This window comes from Pristis pectinata, chromosome 2, assembly GCF_009764475.1.
Source record: "Pristis pectinata isolate sPriPec2 chromosome 2, sPriPec2.1.pri, whole genome shotgun sequence".
NCBI lineage: Eukaryota > Metazoa > Chordata > Chondrichthyes > Rhinopristiformes > Pristidae > Pristis > Pristis pectinata.
The window spans coordinates 96,442,343-96,464,937 of record NC_067406.1 but is presented as its reverse complement, the minus strand read 5'-3'; the positions used below and the strand labels follow the sequence as shown (position 1 = coordinate 96,464,937).

The 22,595-nt window shown below is 42.6% G+C and overlaps 1 protein-coding gene across 5 annotated transcripts in view; it reads right to left on the bottom strand.

Moving 5' to 3' along the window:
* trim2a (tripartite motif containing 2a) overlaps positions 1-22,595 on the bottom strand; it is a 221,913-nt gene that overhangs the window by 155,570 nt on the left and 43,748 nt on the right. The window contains exon 1 of one of the 5 annotated variants that reach the window (XM_052039411.1): positions 17,641-18,147. The exons of 2 other annotated variants lie outside the window; for them this stretch is intronic. The gene's annotated coding sequence lies outside the window, so the exon portion shown is untranslated. Of the gene's footprint in view, positions 1-17,640; positions 18,148-22,595 lie in introns of those variants that run through there. 2 more of the 5 variants (XM_052039362.1, XM_052039430.1) reach the window with 2 other exon arrangements.

Here is a 22,595-nt window from a genome sequence, read left to right as displayed (position 1 = left end):
TATAGGTTGCACCAGAACTGGAATGTGTCCAATATCCCTGCTGAGAGGTTTGGTCATGCTTTGGCGAAGTGTAAAAAAATAATTTGGCAGGGGGATGGAACACAGTAGGTGTACAGTTGGGGGAAGGATGCAGTCAAATTTACACATTTGGACTGGTAGATGGATAGAAAAGGTTTAGAGGGATATGGGCCAAACTCAGGCAAGTGGGATTAACTCAGGTAGGTACCTTGTTCAGCATGGACAAGTGGGGTTGAAGGGCCCATTTCCATGCTGTACAACCACGACCCTAAAAAAATCCATACAATCGGCAGAACAGACTGGAAAGCTAAATTGCTGCTATTTTAATGCAAGGAGCCTGACTGGTACAACAGATGAACTTAAGAGCACTAATTAGCATGTGGAAATACAAATATTGTTCCAATCACTGAAATATGATTGAAAGGATGGCAGGATTAGCAATCAAATATTCTAGAATACTAAACTTTCAGGCATGAGAAGGGAAAGGGATTGAACAAAGACAGGGAGTCAAATTATTGATCAAATGCACCATCACTGCATAAATGAGGGATGGCACAGAACATAAAACAGTACAGCACAGGAGCAATACATTCAGCCCACTATGCCTGTGCCAATGATGCCAATTTAAACTAATGCCATCTGTTTGCACATGGTCTATATCCCTTTATTCCCTGCCTGTTTATGTACATGTTAAAATGCCTCCTAAATGTTGCTATTGTATCTACTTCTACCACTTCCCCTGGCAGCATATTCCAGGCACCTGCACTCTCTGGGTTTAATAAAAAGCTTGCCTCAAACTTCTCCTCTCACCTTTAAGCTATGCCCTCTAGTATTTGACATTTCTACCCTAGGAAAAAGACTGACTACCCAATCTATGCATCCCATAATTTTATCTACTTCTGTCAGGTCACCTGACAAGCCTGTGACGCTCGAGGGAAAACTATCCAAGTTTGTTCAACCTTTCCATTTAGCTAACACTCTCTAATCCAGGAAACATCCTGGTAAACCTCTTTTGCACCCTCCAAAGCCTCCACATTGTTCCTATAATGGGGCGACCAGAATTGAATGCAATACTCCAGATGCAGCCCAACCAGAGTTTTAGAAAGCAGCATCATCACTTCTCAACTCGAACTCAATGCCCCAATGAAAAGGCAAGATGCCACATGCCTCCTTCACCACCCTATCAAGCTGTGCAGCCACTTTCAGTGAGCTAAGGACTTTGACCACAAAATCACTCTGTACATTAGCACTATTAAGGATCCTGCCATTAACTGTGCACTACCATAGAACACTACAGCACAGAAAACAGCCATTTGGCCCTTCTAGTCTGTGCCAAAACTTTATTCCACTAGTCCCATTGACCTGCAGCCAGTCCATAACCCTCCAGACCTCTCCCGTCCATGTATCTATCCGATTTATTCTTAAAATTTCAGAGTGAGCCCGCGTTTACCACGTCAGGTGGCAGCCCGTTCCACACTAGAGAATGGTCCCGAGGGGTTGTCAATTTCCCAGGGTGGGAGTTAGTTAATCACTGACTCATTAAAACCATTCATCATTTCTGCTGCATTTTACATTTCTTCTCCCGAAGTCCAACATCTCAATTTGACCAGTTTATTCATCTGCCATTTCTCCACCCATATCTGCAACTGATCTATATCCCACTGTATCCTTTGACAATCTTCCCAGTACAGATCCCTGCAGAACACCAATTGGTACGGACCTCCAGCCAGAATAAGTATCATCAACCACTACCCTCTATCTTCTTTGGACAAGCCAATTCCGAATCTAAACAGCCAAGTCACTGTGGATCCCATGCATCTTAGTCTTCTGGATGATCCTACCATGAGGAACCTTGTCAAATGCCTCACTAAAATCCACATAGACCACATCCAGAGCTCTATCTTCAATCACCTTTGTCACCTCCTCAAAAATATCAGTTAGTAAGGTACAACTTGCCCCACAAAAAGCCATCCTGAACTGTCCTTAAGCGTACCATGGTTTTCCAAATGATCACAAATCCTATCCCTAAGGATCCTCTCCAATAGCTTCTATAGACAGAGTCTATAGTTTTCAGGATTATCCCCATTTCCCTTCTTGAATAACAAAGCAACATTAGCTACTTGCCAGTCTTCCAGGACCTTGCCTGTGGCTACAAAGGACACCAAGATCCTTGTCAGTACCCCAGCAATCTCATCTCTTGCCTCCCAGTAACCTAGGGTATATCCAACCAGGCCTTGGGGACTTATCCACCTTAAATGTTCTTTTAGGGACCCAACACTACTTCTTATCTCAAAGTTTAAAAGGTGAGGTAGATGAACTCCGAGTGAGGATTGGCTCTGAGGACTGTGTTATAGCCATAACAGAAACATGGCTGAGAGAAGGGCAGGACTGGCAGCTCAATGTTCCAAGGTACAGATGCTACAGGTGTGAAAGACGTACAGACAAGTGAGGAGGGGGTGTTGCCTTATTAAAAAGGGAGGACACAACAGCAGTACTTAAAGATGACATTCTGAGTGGATCATCCAGTGAAGCCATATGGATAGAACATAGAACCAAAAAAAAGGAGTGTCACTCTAGCAGGGCTATGCTACTTATTCTGGCTGGAGGTCTGTACCAATTGGTGTTCTGCAGGGATCTGTACTGGGAAGATTGTCAAAGGATACACCTCTCTTCCACTTTCCCCCCCAACAGTCAGCAGGAACTTAAGGAGCAGATGGTAGAGAAATTGCTCAGTTGCAAGAACAGTGGGGCTGTATTAGGGGAAGATTTAATTTCCAGAATGTTAAGGGCCGGGACAGGGTGGAATTTGTGAAATGTGTCCAGGAAAGTTTCCTGAGTCAACATGTAGAGGGCCCTATACTGGACCTTCTCTTAGGGAAGAAAGTAGGACAGGTAACTGAAGTGGTAGCCAGGGAGCACATTGGCTCTAGTGACCATAATTCAATTAGTTTTAAGATAACAAGGGAATAGGATAGCACGGTCCACAGGTTAGGGTCCTAAACAGAAGCAGAGCATGTTTTGAAGGAATTAGGCAGAATCTAACAGAGGTGGATTGAGAGAGCCTGTTTGAAGGGAAAGGAACAGATGGCAAGTGGGAGGCTTTTAATAGCGTGATACCAAGAGTCCAGGAGCAACGTTCCTGTGAGGGTGAAGGGTAAAACTTGCAAATTTAGGGAACCTTGGCTGACGAAAGATATTGCAGCTCTGGTCAGGAATAAGGAAGCATACACTGTGTTTTGGTGGTCAGGAAACAACTGAATCCCTTGATGACTATAAAAAGATTAATACTACTTAGGAGGGCAAAGAGAGGGAACTGGCAGGCAAGGTTAAGGAAAATCCTAGGAGCTTCTATAGCTATATTAAGAGTATAGGGTGGTCAGGTAGAGAGTAGGTGCCCTGAGTAATCAGCAGGGCCACTTATGTCTTGAGCCGCAGGAGATAGACGATATTTTTAACAAATATTTCTCCTCAGTGTATTACCGATGTTAAGAGATTAAGCTCAAGAGACCAAGAAAACTAGTGAAGAGGTTTTGGAGGACATTCATATTACCAGAGAGGAGGTACTTGCAGCCTTACAGCACATTAAGGTGGATAAATCCCTTTGTGGGAGGCTACAGGAGAAATTGTGAAGGCCCTTGCGGAGATTTTAGCTTCATCATTAGCCACTGAAGTTCCCAAAGACTGAAAGGTGGCTAATGTTGTTCCCTTGTTTAACAAAGGTAGCAAGGACAAGCCAGGGAACTACAGGCCAGTCAGCCTGATATTAGTGGGGGAGTTACTGGAGGGACTTATGTACCAACATTTGGATGGACAGCATCTGATAGGGAAGAGTCAGTGTGGCTTTGTGCATGGAAAATCTTGCTTGATGGATCTTTTAGAGTTTCTTTGTAGAGATAACCAAAAAGGTAGATGAGGGTAGGCCAGTAGATGTTGTCTATTTGGACTTTAGCAAGGCCTTCAACAAGGTCCCACGTGGTAAGATGGTCTGGAAAGTTAGGTCCCATGGAATCCAGGGAGAGCTGTTAAGTGGGTTTAAAATTGGCTCAGTGGTAGGAAGCAGAGGATGGTGGTTGAAGATTGTTTCTCAGAATTGAGGCCAGTGACTAGTGGTGTGTCACAGGGGTCAGTGTTGGGTCCCTGGTTATTTATTATTTGTATTAATGATTTGGACGCGAATGTACAAGGCTTGATCAGGAAGTTTGTGGCTGAGATGAAATTAGGTGTTGTTGATAGTGAAGGTGGTGATCATAGATTACAGGTGGATCTTGATCAGTTAGGGAAGTGGGCCTAGGAGTGGCAAATGGATTTCAATACAGAAAAGTGTGAGGTGATGCATTTCGGAAAGTCAAACCAGCAAAGGACTCTGATTATCAATGGTAAGGGACCAGGGAGTTTAGAGGAACGGAGGGACCTAGGAGTACCAGTGCATAGTTTGTTGAAAACAGTGTTTAACACGCTGGCCTACATTAGTCAGGACACCGAGTATTGGAGTTGGAACATTATGTTGTAGTTGTTAAAGTCATTGGTGAGGCTGCACTTGGAGTACTGTGTACAGTTTTGATCACCCTGCTATAGGAAAGATGTGATTAAACTGGAAAGAGTACAGAAAAGATTTACAAGGATATTGCCAGGACTAGAGAATGAGTTATTTGGAGAGGTTGGCCAGGCTAGGTCTTTATTCCCTGGGAGCATAGGAGAATGAGATTTTTAAAATCATATGGAGTATAGATAAGATGGATGATAGCAGTCTTTTCTCAAAGGTAGGAGAGTCCAAAACTATGAAGCATAGATTTAGGGTGAAAGGGGCCTGAGGGACAACTTTTTCCACGCAGAGGGTGGTGAGTACATGGAGTGAGCTGCCAGAGGAAGTGGTTGAGGCAGGTATCATTTAAGAAGCACTTGGCTAGGTACATGGAGGGACAGGGCTTAGAAGGATGTGCCAAACGCAGAAAATTGGGACTAGGTAGGTGGGCACCATGGTCAACATGGACTCATTGGACCAAAGGGCCTGTATCCATGCTGTATTGCTCGAGGACTCCGATTCAAAATGCCCTAGCATATTGGCACGCTCCACACTGATCTCACTATCCTCTATGTCCTTCTCCTTGGTAAATACCAATGCAAAGTACTCATTTAGGACCTCGCCCACATCCTCCACCTCCAGACACATGTCCTCTACTAGTGGTCCTACCCCCTCCCTAGTTATCCTCTTGACGTATACATAGAATACCTTGGGATTCTCTTTAATCCTACTTGACAAGGACTTTTCATGACCCCTCCTAATTCCCTTCTCGAGTTCTTTTTTTGCTTCTTTATAATCCACAAGGGCTCCATTTGATTTCAGCTTACTCATCCTTACATATGCTTCCTTTTCCTTCTTGACTAAATTCACCACCTCTCTCATCATCTAAGGATACTTCCATCCTTGTCCTTCTTACTGGAAGATACCTGTCCTGTACCCTGTGCAGTTAGTCTTTTAACACCCTGCATGTCAGAGGTGGTCTTGCCCAAAAACAGCTGTTCCCAATTAACCCTCCCTAGTTCCTGTCTAACACTCTTGTAATTTGCCCTGCTCCAGCTTGATTCTCTTCCACAAGGTCCATACTTATCCTTATTCATAGCCATCATAAAACTTGAGTTGTGATCACTGTTCCCCAAATGTTCTCCTGGCCAGGCTCATTTCCCAACACAAGGAACGGTATGACTCCTCATCTCACTGGATTATGTATTGTGGAGAGTCGTGGCTGTCACATGACAACACTGCCCCTACCTGGTCGGAAGACTGCTAATCAAGGTTTGGCCCTGCCCCACCCAATCATTGGCCTTTTTAAATTACCTGGGCTGGACCCCCAGCACTATAAAGTGCCGCATGTGCTTGGCTCGGCCTCTGTCTCAGAGGGATTCACCCTGCTTCACTCCAGGCCAAGCACTGTGAAATGGCGCTTGAGAAATCATTGGTGAGGTGTGCATTAAGGGTTGGGAGCATTCTAGTTAGTATTCCTGATAGCATACAGCCATACCTGCACTGAGTCAAGGGGTGGCGGGTATTGTATTGTTTTTCCTTGATTGTCTGTACCTAGTTTGTTGTGTGTGTATTCTACCCCCATTGTAATTTTCCCACGCTCGCTATGAATGGGGGGGGGGGGGTGTGTTATTCCAGTTACCCTTTCCCTACGTTTGTCTTTTGTAAATAAATCATTATAAATTATTTATCTCTAAGTGTGTTCAGAGTCCTTGCCTCTGACCTCAAATCTGTTTCACAACAGATTATCCACATATCAATTTAAGAATCCCTCCTGGATGCATCTAACAAATTCTGCACCATCTAAATCTCTTGCACTAAGGAGGTTCCAGTCTATATTGGGGAAGTTAAAATCAATCATGACAACAACCCCTCCACTTTCTGACCTGGTGCTCTGGCTCCATCCCCCTGCCACACTAGTTCAACCCCTCCTAAGTAACTCCAGCAAACCACCTGGGCAGGATATTGGTTCCCCTCCAGTTAAGGTGCAACTTGTCTCTCTTGTACAGGTCACCCCTGATCCAGAAGAGGTTCCAATGATCCAAGAACCCAAAACCCTGCCCCAGCTCCTCAGCTACACATACATCTATTCTATCCCTGCCCTGTCCAGCATGTGGCACTGGGAGTAATCCAGAAATTACTACCTTTGAGGTCCCGCTTTTCAGTCCCTTTCCTAACTCCCTATATTCACTGCACACGACCTCTTCCCTCCATGTTATTGGTGCAAATGTGCACCACAACCTCTGGCTGCTCACCTCCCCCCTCTCCCCCCCTCCCTTGAGAATGTTCTGCAGCCACTCCAAGGCATCCTCAACCCTGGAACCTGTGAGGCAACACAACATCCTGGCATCTCTTTCGTGACAACAGAATGTTGTAAATTTACTCAAAAATTAAGAGTATATGCAAGGTTTAGGAAACTAAGAATCAGGCAGGGCCCTTATGGAATACAAGGAAAGCAGGAAAGAACTCAAGCAGAAAATTAGGAGGGCTGGGAAATGACCTTGGCAAGTACAATTAAGGAAAAACAAGGCATTTTATAGATGTATTAGAAACAAGAAGGTTGCTCGGGAAAAGGTAGGACCACTCAAGATTAATGAAGGGAATTTATGCCAGGAGCAAGAGGTTGTAGGCATACTTCACATCAGTATTCACCAAGGAGAAGGACATGGAGGATAGTGAGATCAGTGTGGAGTATGCCAATAACCTAGGGCATATTGAGATCAAGAAAGAGGTGTTGGATCCATTGAAAAACATCAAGGTGGATATGTCTCCAGCGCCTGATGGGATCTATCCCAGGTTATTGACAGAGGGAAGACAGGAGATCGCTGGGGCCTTGACAAATTCTTTGTATCCTCTCTAGCTACAGGCAAAGAAGTCCTAGAGGACTGGAGAGTAGCCAAATGTTGTTCCTTTAAGAAAGGCAATAGAGTCAAACCAGGAAATTATAGGCCAGTGAGCATCATATCAGTGCTAGGGAGGCTATTGGAGAGGATTCTTCAGGATAATGTTTACTCACATTTGGAAAAGTATGGCCTTATTAGGGATAGTCAACATAGCTTTGTGCAGGGCAGGTCATGTCTTTTGAGGTGATAAAGATGATTAATGATGGTTGGGCAGTGGATATTCATAGAATATAGAAAGTATAGCACAATACAGGCCCTTCGGCCCACAATGTTGTGCTGACCTTTAAACCTCACCTAAAAACTATCTAAACCCATCCCTCCACATATCCCTCCATTTTAACTTCCTCCATATGCTTATCTAGCAATATTATATTGTCCGCGTGGATTATAGTAAGGCCTTCAACAAGGTCCCTCATGGTCAGCTCATCCAGAAGATTAAGATGCATGGGAGTTGTGGATAGAGAAGGTGGTTGTTGAAGGACACAGCAGGATATAGATTAGCTACAGATATGGGTGGAGAAATGGCAGACAGAGTTTAATCCGGGCCAGTGTGAGATGAACTTTGGGAGGTCAAATGAAAAAGGGAAAATGTACAGTAAATGGCAATGAAGCTCAGGATCGTTGATATACAGAGGGTTCTTGGAGTGCAAGTTCATAGTACCCTGGAAGTGACAATGCAAGTTGATAGAATGGTAAAGATGCTTGCCTTTGTCAGTCAGAACGTTGAGTACATGAGTCAGGAAGTCATGTTACAACTGTACAAAGCTTTGGTTAGGCCACATCTGGAGTATTGCATGCAGTTCTGGTCATTCCATTACAGGAAGGATGTGGAGGCATTAGAAAGGGTGCAGATGAGGTTCACCAGGATGCTGTCTAGATTAGAGAGTATTAGCCATGACATAGGACAAACTTGAATTTTCTCTGGAGCACGAGGCCGAGGGGAAACCTGACAGGAGGTTTACAAAATTATGAGGAACATAAACAGGGTAGATAGTCAATGTCCATTTTCCCCAGGGTAGAAATGTCAAATACTAAAGGACATAACTTCAAGGTGAGAGAGAGAAAATTTAGTGTAGGTTAAATTTTTTTTCTCTTTTAAAAAAAACCAGAGTAGTGGGTGCCTGAAATGTGCTGCCAGGAGTGGTATTGGTAGCAGACAGTTATAATGGCATTTAAGAGGTATTTAGACACACACACGGAGGCATTGGAGTAATATGGATTATGTGCAGGCAGATAGGTTTACTTTAATTTGGCATTATGGCTGACATAATGGGCCCAAGGGGCCATTCCTGTGCTGTACTGTTCTATTCTATTCTATCCAGTTTCTCCTTGTAGCTCAAGCCCACCAGTCCCAGTAACATTCTTATGAACCTTTCCATTACCTTTACCAGCATAATGACATTAGTCCTATAACTAGGCAACTAGGTACACCATACTCCAAGTGTGGTCTCACCAATGTTCATTTGTAACATGACACCCCAACTCTTGTACTCAATGCCATGAACAATCAAACCAAGCATTCCAAACACCACCTTCGCCACCGTGACCATCAGTTACACCACATCCAAGGAACTATGTACCTATACTCTCTTTTCTACAACACTAAGGCCCTGCCATTTACTATGCAAGTTTTGCCCTTGTTTAACATCTTAAAATGCAACATTTCACACTTGTCCAAGTTAAATTCCATCTGTCATTCCTTGGTCTCCTTTCTCCACTGATATAGATGCTGTTCTAATCTTAGATAATCTCCTTCAATGTCCACTATTGTCATTATCCAATTTTGGTGTCATCAACAAACTTAATGACCATGCCAACTACATTCTCTTCAAATCATTAAAATAGATGACGAACAACAGTGGACCCAGCACTGATCCAACGGCACACCACTGGTCACAGGCTTCCGATTCTGACAAACAACTCTCCACTGATAAGAGGCATAGATAGAGTGGACAGTCAGAGACTTTTTCCCAGGGCGACAATGGTCCCATGGTTAACACAAGGGGGCATAATCTTAAGGTGATTAAAGGTATAAGGGGGATATCAGATGTAAGGTTTTTTTTGTTTACACAGAGTGGCGGGTGCATGGAATGCACCGCCAGCAGAGGTTGTGGGAGCAGAGACTCTTAGACAGACACATGAATGATAGAGAAATGGAGGGCTCTGTGAGCGGGAAAATGTCAGCACAACATCATGGGCCGAAGGGCCTGCACTGTGCTGTAATGTTCTACTGCTCTCTGCTTCCTACCATCAAGCTAAGTTAACCAGCTCTCCCTGGTTGCCATGTGATCTAACCTTCTGGACCAGCCTACCATAAGGGACCTTGTCAAATACCTTGCTAAAGTCAATGTAGACAATGTCTACTGCCCTGCCTTCTTCAATCCCCTTGATCACCTTTTAAAGAGAAACTCAATCATGAGACACGATTTCTTGCACAAAGCTGTGCTTTCCCTAACCAGCCCTTGCCTTTCCAAATGCAGATAGATTCTGCAACAGAACCTTTTCCAGTAATGTTAGGCCCACCAGCCTGTATTTCCCCAGCATGTCCTTACAGCCCTTCTTAAATAAACAAACAACATTAGCCACCTGCCAGTCTTCCAGAACCTCACCTGTGTTTAACGATGATACAATTAGTTCTTCCAGGGCCCCAACAACTTCCTTCCTGGATTCCCACAATGTCCTACGATACACTTGGTCAGACCTCAGGAATTTATCCACTTATGCGATTTAAGACTGCCAGCTCCTCCTCTTTTATAATGTTCCAAGACATAATTATTCACTTCTGCAAATTCCCTAGCTTCCATGACCTTCTCCATGGTAGATACAGACAAGAAATATTCAGTTAAGACTTCATCTTCTGTTGATCCAAAAAGTAGATGACCACATTGGTGCTTAAGCAGACCAATTCTCTCTCTAGTTGTCCTTTTGCTCTTAATACACTTATAGAATCTCTTTGGATTCTCCTTTCCTTTTTCTGCTAGAGCAGCCTCATGTTCTCTTTTTGCCTTCCCAATTTCCCTCTTCAGTGTACTCCCGCATCACTTATACTCCAGGGATTCTCTTGATCCCGGCTGCCTCCTTTTTCCCTGACTAGAGTCTCAATACCCCCCCATGACCCAGGGTTCCCTAAAGCCAGCCTTGCCCTTCACTCCAACAGGAACATGCTGGCCCTGAACTCTTCCTATCTTACCTTTACCAGCCTCACACTTGCCAGACCTCCCTTTTTCTGCAAGCAGCCTTTGCCAAACAACTTTTGCAAGTTCCTGTCCAATGCCATCAAAATTACCCTTGCCCCAATTTAGGACTTCAACTTGCAGACTAATCCCATCTTTTATCATAACCATTTCAAAACTAATAAAATTGTGGTGATTATTGTTACTGATCCCTGAGGCCCCACTGACACTTCAGTCACTTGCCCTGCCTCATCTCCAAATAGGAGGTCCAATGTTGCCCCCTTTCTAGCAACATATTGCTTTCAAAATCCTTCCTAGACTCACGTCACAAATTCTGTCCCATCCAAGCCCTTAGGACTATGACAGTCCGAGTCGATATTGGGGAAGTTAAAAAATCATCTACTATTACAACCCTATTGATTTTATAAGCCATCTGGATATCTACATATTTGTCCCCCTAATTCCTCGACTATGGGGGGGGGGGGGCTATAGTACAACTCTATCTGTCCATCTGAGTTCTACCTATATAGCTTCAAGGGATGATTCCCCAGGAATATCCTAATTACAGCTGTGATGTACTCCCCAATTACAAAACACAACCGCCCCTCCTCTCTCACCACCACCATCACCCCCATAGCATCTGTGCCCCAGAACAGTGAGCTTCCAGCCTTGCCCACCCCTCAATCATGTTTCTGTACAACAATCTCTGACCCCTCACCCTTGAGAATGTTCTGCAACCACTCAGACATCCTTGGCCCTAGCACCCAGGAGGAAGCATACCATCCTGGAGTCTCGTTGGCAACCACAGAATCTCCTGTATCCCCCTATATCAAGTCTGTTATCAGTGCAGCTCTTCCCCTTCTCTCTTCCACCTCCACCCCACTGCTATGCAGAACCAGTCATCATGCAGAAACACTAGACTTCTCCCTGATCTCCCACAAGGAGCATACCTCTCCACTAACTGCCATCACTGCCCCCTTCTAACTCAAGGAAAATTAAAATCCTGCCTTGCCTTGATTCTGCTCAACCTCCTCACCGAAGCCTGGTATTCAAAGCCCACACTTTGCCCTCAACAGCAGCACTTTGAACCTCAATAGAGCCCCTCTTAAAATGACCACTCCACTAGATCCTGCCTCCCTTTTATACACTGCTAGTCCTTATAAGACAAACAGCTCCTCAACTGATGCACACATCTTAAAAATGGTCTCTCCTTGCTGGACCTCACAGTAACCCAGGAATACCCCAGATAGATATTCAAATATTTGCTATGGCAAAGCTGGTGCGGAAAATATGAAACACTTCCCTTACCCCGGCAAGATTTTAGAAGATGGACAAATTCTAGCTCTCAAGTAAGGAAAATATCCACTGCCCATTTTCCATTCCCCTAACTCCTTCTCTCCAACTCCTAAACCTTTCAGTTGTACAACATTATTGTTTAAATATCAATCCAATAGTTGCACATCTTGTAAACACAAGATCAGACAAGATGGTGACGAGGACGCTTACAGGAGTAAGATAGATCAGCCGATTGAGTGGTGTCACAATAACAACCGCAGCAAGACCAATGCTGACTTCAGGAAGGGAAAGTCAGGAGAACACACACCAACCCTCACTGAAGGGTCGATAGTGGAAAGGGTGAGCAGCTTCAAGTTCCTGAGCATCAACATCTCAGAGGATCTAACCTGTTATTGGAAAGATGTGGTTAAACTGGAAAGAGTGCAGAAAAGATTTACGAGAACTACAGGTCCTGAGTTATAGGAAGAGGTTAGACAAACTAGGTCTTTATTCCTTGGAATGAGGGGCGACCTTACAGAAATATTTCAAATCATAAGTATAGATAAGGTGGACAGTAAGAGTCTATTCCCCTGGAAAGAGGAGTCCAAAACTAGGAGATTTAGGTGAGAAGGGAAAGATTTAAAAGGCACCCGAGTGGCAATGTCGTCCGTTCAGAGGGTAATGAGTACATGGCGAGAGGAATTGGTTGAGACAGGCACAATATTATCATTTAAAAAGCACTGAATAGGTATGTGGAGGGAAGGGTCCTGGAGGAATACAGGCTGAACACAGGAAATTGGGACTAGCTATTGTGGCAGCATAGACACATTGGCCAAAGGGCCTATATCCGTGCTGTTTTGTTCTAGGACCCTATGATTATTTTGAACAAGAGTGTATCTAATCATCTACCCTCGGCATTCAATGTCATTACAATCACCATTAATACCTTGGAGGTCATCATTGACCAGAAATTTGAATGGACCAACCAGATAAATATCATGGCCAAAAGAGCAGGTCAGAGGCTGGCATCCTGTGATGATTGACTCATCTCCCAATATCCTCATACCATCTACAAGACACATCAGGAGCATGAATTACTCTCCACTCACAGGGATGAATGCTGCTTCAACAACTCTCAAGACCTCAACACCATCCCAAGACAAAGCAACCCATTTGACTGATAACATATCAGCCACCCTAAACAGTCATTCCCTCTACTGGTAGCTAACTGTGCATAATCCACAAAACATACTGCACTTATTCACTCAGGCTGCTCTGATGCACCTCCTAAATGTGCAATCTCTACCACAAAGGATAAAGGCAACAGGCACATGGGAACACCACCACCTGTAGGTTCCTTTCCAAGCTGCATGCCATTCCGACTTGGAAGTTGTCATCTCTGGGTCTAAATCCTGGAATTTGCTCCTCAATAGCACTGTGGGAGTACCTTCAAAAAGGCAGCTCAACCATAGCTTCTCAAGGGCACTTATTGGATGGATAACAAATGCTGATCTTGCCAGCAATACCCAAGTCCTGGAAAAAAAATATTTCACACATTTCATATTTTCTTACAACACAGAAAGAAGCCAATCAAGTATATATGGGGCAGGCACAGTAATATAGGGGTTAGCACTATTACAGCACCGGCAACCCGGGTTCAATTCCGGCCACTGTCTGTAAGGAGTTTGGACATTCTCCCCATGTCTGCATTTTCATCAGTCCCAATCCTCACTGATTCTCTCTCATTTACCATCAATTCACCTGCATCTATGGCATGAAAGGTTTTTAATTTGTTTGGTAAGTACTTTGCAATGCATCAATATTGGTATTTCCTAGAATAATACAGAATTTAGCCCATTACACTGGCTGTTTCTTTCTGCAAGAACTGTCGTGATAATTTGAGCCCACATGTTCCTAAAATTATTTTTCCAAGCATGTATGTTAATTTTGGATATATTTCTACTTTTGATTATAACTGCACAATGTTCCATCTATCACTTTTGTGTAGTCACTAATACATTAATTTGTGTCTTCTAATTACAGACTCCTCTACCAATTATTTTTAATCACCTCCATCAAAATTTCCATTAATCTTCACTACTATAAGTGAACAACTCCAGATTACTAATATCCTGCATCCATGCTACCATTTCCCCTGCACTTTAAGGCCTTGGTATCCTTCCAAAAGTGTGATGGCTAAAATTAATATATTCCAGCTGAGACCCAATAAATAATTAAGGTTTAGAAAAAATTCCTTGCATTTGTACTCTAGGCCTCGTTTAATAAATCAAAACATCACATTTAGTATCAATTCAAACACACACTTCCTGATTTGTTGTACCAAAGATTTATATACATATATCCACAATTATCTCTGTTCTTCCTTCCAAAATGACCATCTGGGTTAAATTTCATCCACCTAATGTTTCACTGGTTTATTCATGTCCTCTTAAAGTCTATTACTTTCCTCCTCAACTTACTCAGAAGTCAATTACTTTTGACTTTTGAACCTGTGACCACTATTCTGTGATTCACATCAAAAAGAACAGTAGCCCCAGGGAACAATTGCATTCATGCAGTCCGAAAACAAAATTGTACTTTACTATCCTTTGCTTATGAACATTACCCAATTTTCCTGCATCCACTCTTCTTCTATCTAAAAGTTGCTCTGCCATTGAGCAGACATCAGTAATTGCAATGTCAATGCAATTGCAAATCAAAATACCCCTTCTGATTTGCAAAAGGAAAGTGTGCAACTCTTGCAATCCTCCAGGCCTTTGGTACCGTTTCACATCCAGGGAGGTTAGGAAAACTGTGGCCAATGTCACCTCCATGATTGCTTCACAAATTAAATGGAGCTCATTTAGACTTTACTTGGAGCACTTTTTTTTCCCCCCCATTCCCCCCCCCCCCACCAACTTTCTCTTATCTACTTTAATGTGACATTGAACCTTTGTTCACAAAAGAGAATGCTGCTGTCTCCAGAAGAAGCCATCACTTTTGGATCGCTATTTGCCTCACATTTCCTTTGATTACCCTATTATTTGAGTTTCTATACAACTTCTGGGGTCCCTTTCACATCAGCTGCAAACCAATGCTCGTTCTTTGCTTCCTTTAAGATCTCCTGCAGTTTCTTCATACAGTTTGGTTCTCTACTGTATAATGAAACTGACAACCAACATAAGATTCCCTTTGTAGCATTTCAATTTATCTTTTCCGTCATCCAAGGGGCTCCAACATTGGATAGCCTTATTTTCCCCTATTGCATCCATTCTGTACTTGAACCATCACTTTTTCCAGACATCTCATATTGATTTGCATTCTGCTCGAAAAAGGCAAATTCAGAGCTTTGACATTAATGGGAAGACTTGAATAATCAAATTCAATGCTTTTATCATGGTGTACTAAAGTAAAATCTTAGCCTCCAAACCTCCCAACTGCTGCTCAAAAATCAAGGAAGATAAAGTAACAAAAATAACATGACAAAGGCTGGAAACTCAAAATAAAAGCCAATAAAATGGAAATACTTAGCACTTTTCAGGAATTTATGAAAGATCATGGATACAAAATGTTAAGCTTCCCTCTAAGGATGCTACTAAATCAAAGTATCATACACTTGTGCAGGACAAAAATAGGCTCACCACGTCCATGCTGACCTTTCTGTCCACCAAGCCGATTTGATCTCGTTAGGACCATATCCTTCTATGCCTTGCCGATTTAAGAGTCAGTCTAAATGCCTCTTAAAGTAGTAACTATATCTAATCCCACCACTTCCTCTGGCACTGTACTCCAGATATCAACCACTCTATAAACTTACCCATCAGATCCCCTTTAAAACTCCTTGCTCTCAACTTAAGCCTATGCCCTCTTGTTTTTGATACCCCTACAATGAGAAAAAGATTCTGGCTATGCATTCCATTTATGTCTCTTATAGTTTCACATGTCTTTATCAGGTCATCCCTCAGCCTCTTTTGCTCCAATGAAAAGAAGCCCAGCTAATCCAATCTCAGCCCATAACAAAAACCCTCCAATCCAGGCAACATCCTGGCCAATCTCCTCTGCACTCTCTCCAGCACAACCATATCCTTCCTATAGGGTGGCAACGAAAGCGGTACACAATACACCAAGTGCAGTCCAATCTGTATTTGATAAAGTTGCAATGCAATATCCCAACTTTTATATTATATGCAATCATATGACTTCTTCATCACTTTACCCATGTTGCCAATTTCAGGGAACAATGGACTTAAATTCCAAAGTCCCTCTGTCCATCAACATACCTCAGCTCCCTAGCATTTATTATATGTCCTACCCTTATTTTACTTTCCAAAATGCATTACTTCATACTTATTGATATTAAATTCTACCTACCAATGCTCCACCCAACTTTTCATCCTTCTATAGCCTTAGACAACCTCAAATCGCTGTCCATAACAGCGCCAACTTTTATCTCATTTGCAAATTTACTAATCGTACCTCTTGCATTCACACCCAAGATGTTAATATATAAATCACAAACAAAATAGGTCCCAGCACTGATCTCTGCAGCACACCACTGGTCACAGACTTCAGATCAGAAAAGCATCCTATTATCATAATCACAAACATCAATTTTTTTTTTGGGGGGGGTGGGAATTTCCAACTTTTTCGCTTTCATTTGAGAATACAACAGTATTTCATTGCATCTCTGGATATGTTCTAAACCACTCTTAAACACTGATTTGAATATGCACTCACTACAGTAAAAAGTAGCACAATTACAAATGCAATTTTCCATCATTTCCAGTCCTTTCTTCAAACTTAGCTTTACTCTCCTTACCCCAACACTCATGTGGAACCTAGATATTTATATTCCTCCAGAAGCAGACCCAGATGTTTCTAAAGCAATTCGCAAGATCCCACAAGACAAGTGTGAACGGTTCACATCACATTACTGTGTAATGTTTCTTATTTGGAAGCAAAACTACAAATAACAAATCAAAAAAACTATGAACTTTACTTGTGGGTTATGTAAAGACATCTTCATTTTTGCATCCAATTAACTGGCTCATGCTCTATTTACAAAAGTTCCATCTTTCTACACAAGAAATAGCAGCAAGAATAGGCCTTAGAGCTCCATCATTCACAGCTGAAATTCTATGTAACTGCACTTTATCCATTATCCCTTGATGCCCAAATTTTTTTTCGTTCCCGACTAAACTCATCACATGACTTCCCTCATCAACCTCTTGGATGGAGAATCAAATCCACTGTAAAGAAATTTTTCATCTTAATGATACGTGGTCAACACAAACACTAACCAGAGGAAAGTCTCTCACCAATTATCAGCCATTGAAAAAAAATAAAATTGGATATAACATAACATATTAAATTTCAGTTTATTCCATACAAACGTTAATGTTAAACCAAATTAGGTAAATTAAGACAACATTTAAAATTTTGAAAAAGGTAAATACTGATGGGGAGGAAAATCGTCAGCAAATTAACTGCAACGTCGTAATAACTCAAAACCATTGACACTTAGCTTCAGCAAATCTGCAGATAACCTACTTCTATGATTTAAAATTATTAGGTTTTTATTCATCTTCTGGAACCCTTTGCCAAGAAAGCACACATCATAGACACTCCAGGATTTAGTGAAAGTTTAAATTAGAAATATACTCATCATGGTAAAGCAGCCAACAACAACCCTGATTACAAAATTAAAGATAGGCCAACACATCAGCATACTTCCTTCTTTCTTACTTACTTACATGTCCAACATGATTGTTTATCTCATATATTATACAACCGAAAAATCACTATGTTGAGATTTCCTTTCAGTTCGGCACGAAAACGTTCCACAGAGAAGTCGGCTCCATAATGACGCTTCGACAGCTAACCAGTTTTGAGAGAACAAGTAGAGGCGGGGTCAGTAGCCAGAGAAGCGAAGTGAACCAATAACTGGTCTCCCGAACCCGCTTGTCTGGGGTGAGCTCATGTTCGAGGGAGACGGGGTGGAGACAGTAGAAAAAGCAGAGGTTGCGTTAAGCAGCAATTTATAAATGGCCTGTTCAGACGGCCTGGATGAGTGGGGGAGGGGAGAAGCTTTTAAAAAAATCTGCGCCAGTCCTCTAAAGAGAATCCAGCCTTCTTCATTAGACGGTCAGAATAAATTTCAGCTCAGGGCGCTGGCTGCCATCACTCAGGTGTCCATGTTGGCAGGGCAGAAAGGTGATGCAAACTGGGGGAGGGGGACTATTTAATCTCCACCAAATCCCTTTTTTTGTCAATCACTTCCAAACTATGTAAGCACCCGACTGAGATGCGGATAATCCTATGGACCGGGCGAAGGATGGAGAGATCTCCCACGTGGGAAATGCAGATTTATGTAAAGCAATTAGCAATTATTAAAGGATAGCACCACAAATAACTTGCTACTTGAACTAACCAAATTTTGTACAGGTCACCAATAACAATGATCCAAAAAAGCTTACAAATAATCACAACATGCATTATTGTGATTTTTTTTGCTTTCACTGTGGAGCTTTTCAAACTGAATATACATTTAAAGCTTGCCCTTCTATTTAGTAAGGGTTAATATAGATGCAAAGATCTTTGTTTCTCTTTATCAATGTCTGATAATGTGAGTTTAAAATATCACAAATATGAGTTGAAATATGAATGAAATAAAGGTCCTACCCTGCTTTTACCTACATCCTTCTGTGGAATGGTTGGATGGCAGTTACTGGTGAGCAGTCATATTATACTCAGTATTCTGCATTTTGTGGACAATCTAACAAAAATATTTTTAAATAGGTGGCTGAAAACAAGGGAACTAAATTATAAACAGTGGAGATATATTTTAATTACAATTTGCACACAAGCAGAACTGAAGTGAACATGATTCATCAAAAAACAGGAAACAAAAATATAGAAAATGGATGCATTTCAAACTGGAGCTACAGCCAATCCAGAAAATTATCAGATCCAGACTTAACAACTCAAATTTTTCAAAGCTCCATACCACTGCTAGGGGCTCAAAGCTTATGGTACAAATTTGTGCAATTTGGCAGGTGGGATCATTTTACCAAGTTACTAATTAATTCTATCCAATGCAAGCATATCAAATCCTAATGTTAAACTCCAGCTTCAGTCATAACATCCAGGATATGAGTTTCCTCTCCACGAAATTGAACATGGTTTTGAGATTGCAAAAGGATAAGTGAGGGTTTTATTTTGGAGAGTTGACAATTTCTTACTGAGCTGAGGATGAAAAGTCTTAGATGAGCCAAATAGTGCAGATGGAATGTCAGCTTTTACTACCCCCACCCCCACTGCACTCTGCAGCTCTGGTTGCCTAGCTATAGGAAGCATGTTGTTAAACTGGAAAGGGTGAACGAAAGATTCACAAGGATGTTACCGGGACTGGAGGACTTGAGTGAAAAGGAGGGACTGGATAGGATTTATCCCTGAAACATGGGAACATTAGGGGTGACCTTGCAGAGGTATGTAAAATCATGAGGGGCATAGATAAGATCACAGTCTTTTTCCCAGGTAAGGGAGTCTAAAACCAGATGGCATAGGTTTAATGTGAGAGGGGAAAGATTTAAAGGGGACCGGAGGGACTAGTGTTTCACAGAGGATGATGGGTATATGAAATGAGCTGCCAGAGGGTGGTAAATTGAAGTACAAGTACAATATTTAAAAGATATTTAGACAGGTACATGGATAGGAAAGGATTAGAGGGATATGGGTAAAATGCAAACAAATGTGACTAGCTCAGATAGGCAGCTTGGTTGGCATGTATGAGTAGGGCCAAAGGGCCTGTTTCCTTGCAGTATAACTCTGATTCATGCAACCATCAAGGACTTTCAGCCACATTTATCATTACTTCAGGACCTTTACCAAGATGCAATAAAAGGAGATCTCCTTAAAAGACAAATTTCTACAGAGGTGTGCCAGCTATTGTGCAATGCCTTGCACAAAATTTTTGACTCAAAGATTGCCACAACACAAAACTTTCTTACTACAAAATTGTTTCACCATTTCCACCTCTTTTGTCTCTGCAAATATAAACTTAAACACCTTAAATGGTGTCCATCTCTTGCTTGGCAGGTTGTACTAGATGGAGAGTACACAGGAAACACTCCATCCAGGAAGGAGAAACATTTCTTTTTGTTTCTGCCCAAGTCAGGCAAGTGCTTCAGCATTATTAAAACACTGGAAGAAAGATGATGAACCAGAAACTTGTGCAAGTACAGCCTGGATTCTCCCAAGTGATGTATCATACAATGGTTCACAATAATCATCCATGTTTTAAGGCTCAGCCACTTAAAGAATGCCCCAGTCAGATGTATGGTTACAGTAGAAATGTTTAAAAAATAACAATGCTAGCTTTCTGTATACAGTTATATACAGTAAAACTCCGATAATCTGCCATCCAATTGTTTGGAAATCCTGATGGTTTGACACCAGGTTGGTGTGTTGCTTCCCAGACACCAGGGTCAAGAATGTCTCTGAGTGGCTGCAGAAAACTGTGAACAGCCAGAGGTCATTGTACATGTTGGTACAAATGACATAGGTAGAACAAGGGATGAGGTCCTGTAGAATGGGTATAGGGAGTTAGGTAAGAAGTAAAGAAGCAGGACCTCGAGGGTAGTAATCTCCAGATGCCACATACCAGCAAGGTCACAAATAGAAATAGGAACGTGACCTTTGGAAAGAGGTGAGTCTCTGTGCCTGTGTTTGTGAGTTTCACCTTGCAAGAGTCTAAATGAGGCACATTTGCAGATTGTTACCAGTTGATTGGCTTATTAACAGCAGCAAATAAAGTGCAGGCAGGTATAAGTGGAGTGGCTAGTGTTAGAGCGAGAGCCGAAGCTTTGACAAGAACAGGTGAAGATAAGTCTCTGGTAAGTTTCTTGCTTGCTTTGGTGTTCTGTTTAGCCAGGACAGTGTAGTGAGGATGGTTCTAGGGTCAGTGGTGTGCTCAGCTTGTGAGATGTGGGAGTTCTGGGAGACATCCTGTCTCACTGATAACTATATCTGCATGAGGTGTATCTAGCTGCAGCACCTTACAGACAGTGTTAGGGAATTGGTGCTGCAGCTGGATGATCTTTGGCTCCTATGGGATAATGAATACATAAATAACTGCAACAGGGAGGCAGTCATTCCTAAGCTGCTGGAGGTAGGTATTTGGATGACTTTCAGGAGAAGGACCGAGAATAGGTAGGTAGTGCAGAGTACCCCTGTGACTGTTCCCTCAATAACAGGTATACTGCTTTAGATATTGTTGATGGGATAACCTACTAGGGGAAGGCCACAGAGGCCAGGTCATCTGGTGTAGAAGAGGAGGGTAGTAGTGATAGGGGATTTCATTGTAGGGGGGTGGGGGCAGACAGGAGATTCTGTGGAAGTGAAAGAGACTCCTGGATGGTATATTGCCTCCCTGGTGTCAGGGTCAGAGATGTCTTGGATTGGGCCCACAGCATTCTGAAGGGGGAGAGTGAACAACTAGAGGTCATAGTACAATATTCCTACCAATGACATAGGTAGGAAAAGAGATGAGGCCCTTAAGAGGGAATTAGGTAGGAAGCTGAAAAGCAGGACGTCAAGGGTAGTAATCTCTAGATTGCTGAGGGTAAGAATAGGATGATTTGGCAGATGAATGTGTGGCTGAGGATTGGTGTGGAGGTAGGGTTTCAGATTTGTTGATCATTGGGATTGCTGCTGGGGAAGGTAGACCTGTACAAAAGGGATGGGTTGCACCTGTACTTTGGGGGGGGGGGGGCAATATTCTTGTCTGCAGGTTTTCTAGAACTGTTGGGGAGGGCTTAATCTAGTGTAGCAAGGGGATGGGAACCTGAGTGACAGGTCAGGGGTTCGTTCACTTAGTGTACAAGTAGATACAGAATGTAGAAAGACTGAGGAAAGATTGGTAGTTGAAGGGCAAAATTAGTCCGTTGGATGGGCTGAAGTATGTCTAATGTGAGAAGTATCAGGAAAAAGGCTGATGAACTTAGAGCATGGATAAGTACATGAAAATATGACAGTCATTACAGAGACTTGGCTGTTGCAAGGGCAGGAATGGCTGCTGGATATTCTGGGGCTTAGATGCTTCAAAAGGGACAGGGGTAGAGGTAAGAGGTGGGGAGTGGCTTTACTGATCAGGGACAGTGTCACAGCTGTAGAAAGGGATGATGTCCTTGAGGGATTGTCCACTGAGTCAGTGTGGGTGGAAGTAAAAAACAAAAGGAGTGATCACTATTGGGAGTATTTGACAGACCCTACAATAGCAGCAGAGATGCTGAGGAGCAGATCAGGAGGCAGATTTTGGGGAGGTGCAAAAATAACAGGTTGTTGTCATGGGTGATTTCATTTTCTAATATTTATTGGCAACTCCTTAGTGTAAAGGGGATAGATGGGATGGAGCTTGTTCAGTGTGTCCAGGAAGGAGTCCTGACACAGTATGTGGACAGGCTCTCTAGAGGAGAGGCCATACTAGACCTGGTACCAGGTAATGAGCCTGATCAGGTTTCAGATCTCCTGATGGGACAGCATTCTGGAGATAGTGACCATAACTCTTAGACCTCTGCTCCTATCCCTCTCCAAGGCTATGGTAGATGATATGGGAAAGTATTTAACTGGGGGAGGGGGAATTATGATGCTATTAGGCAGGAACTTGGGAGTGTAAATTGGGAACAGATGTTCTTGGGGAAGTGC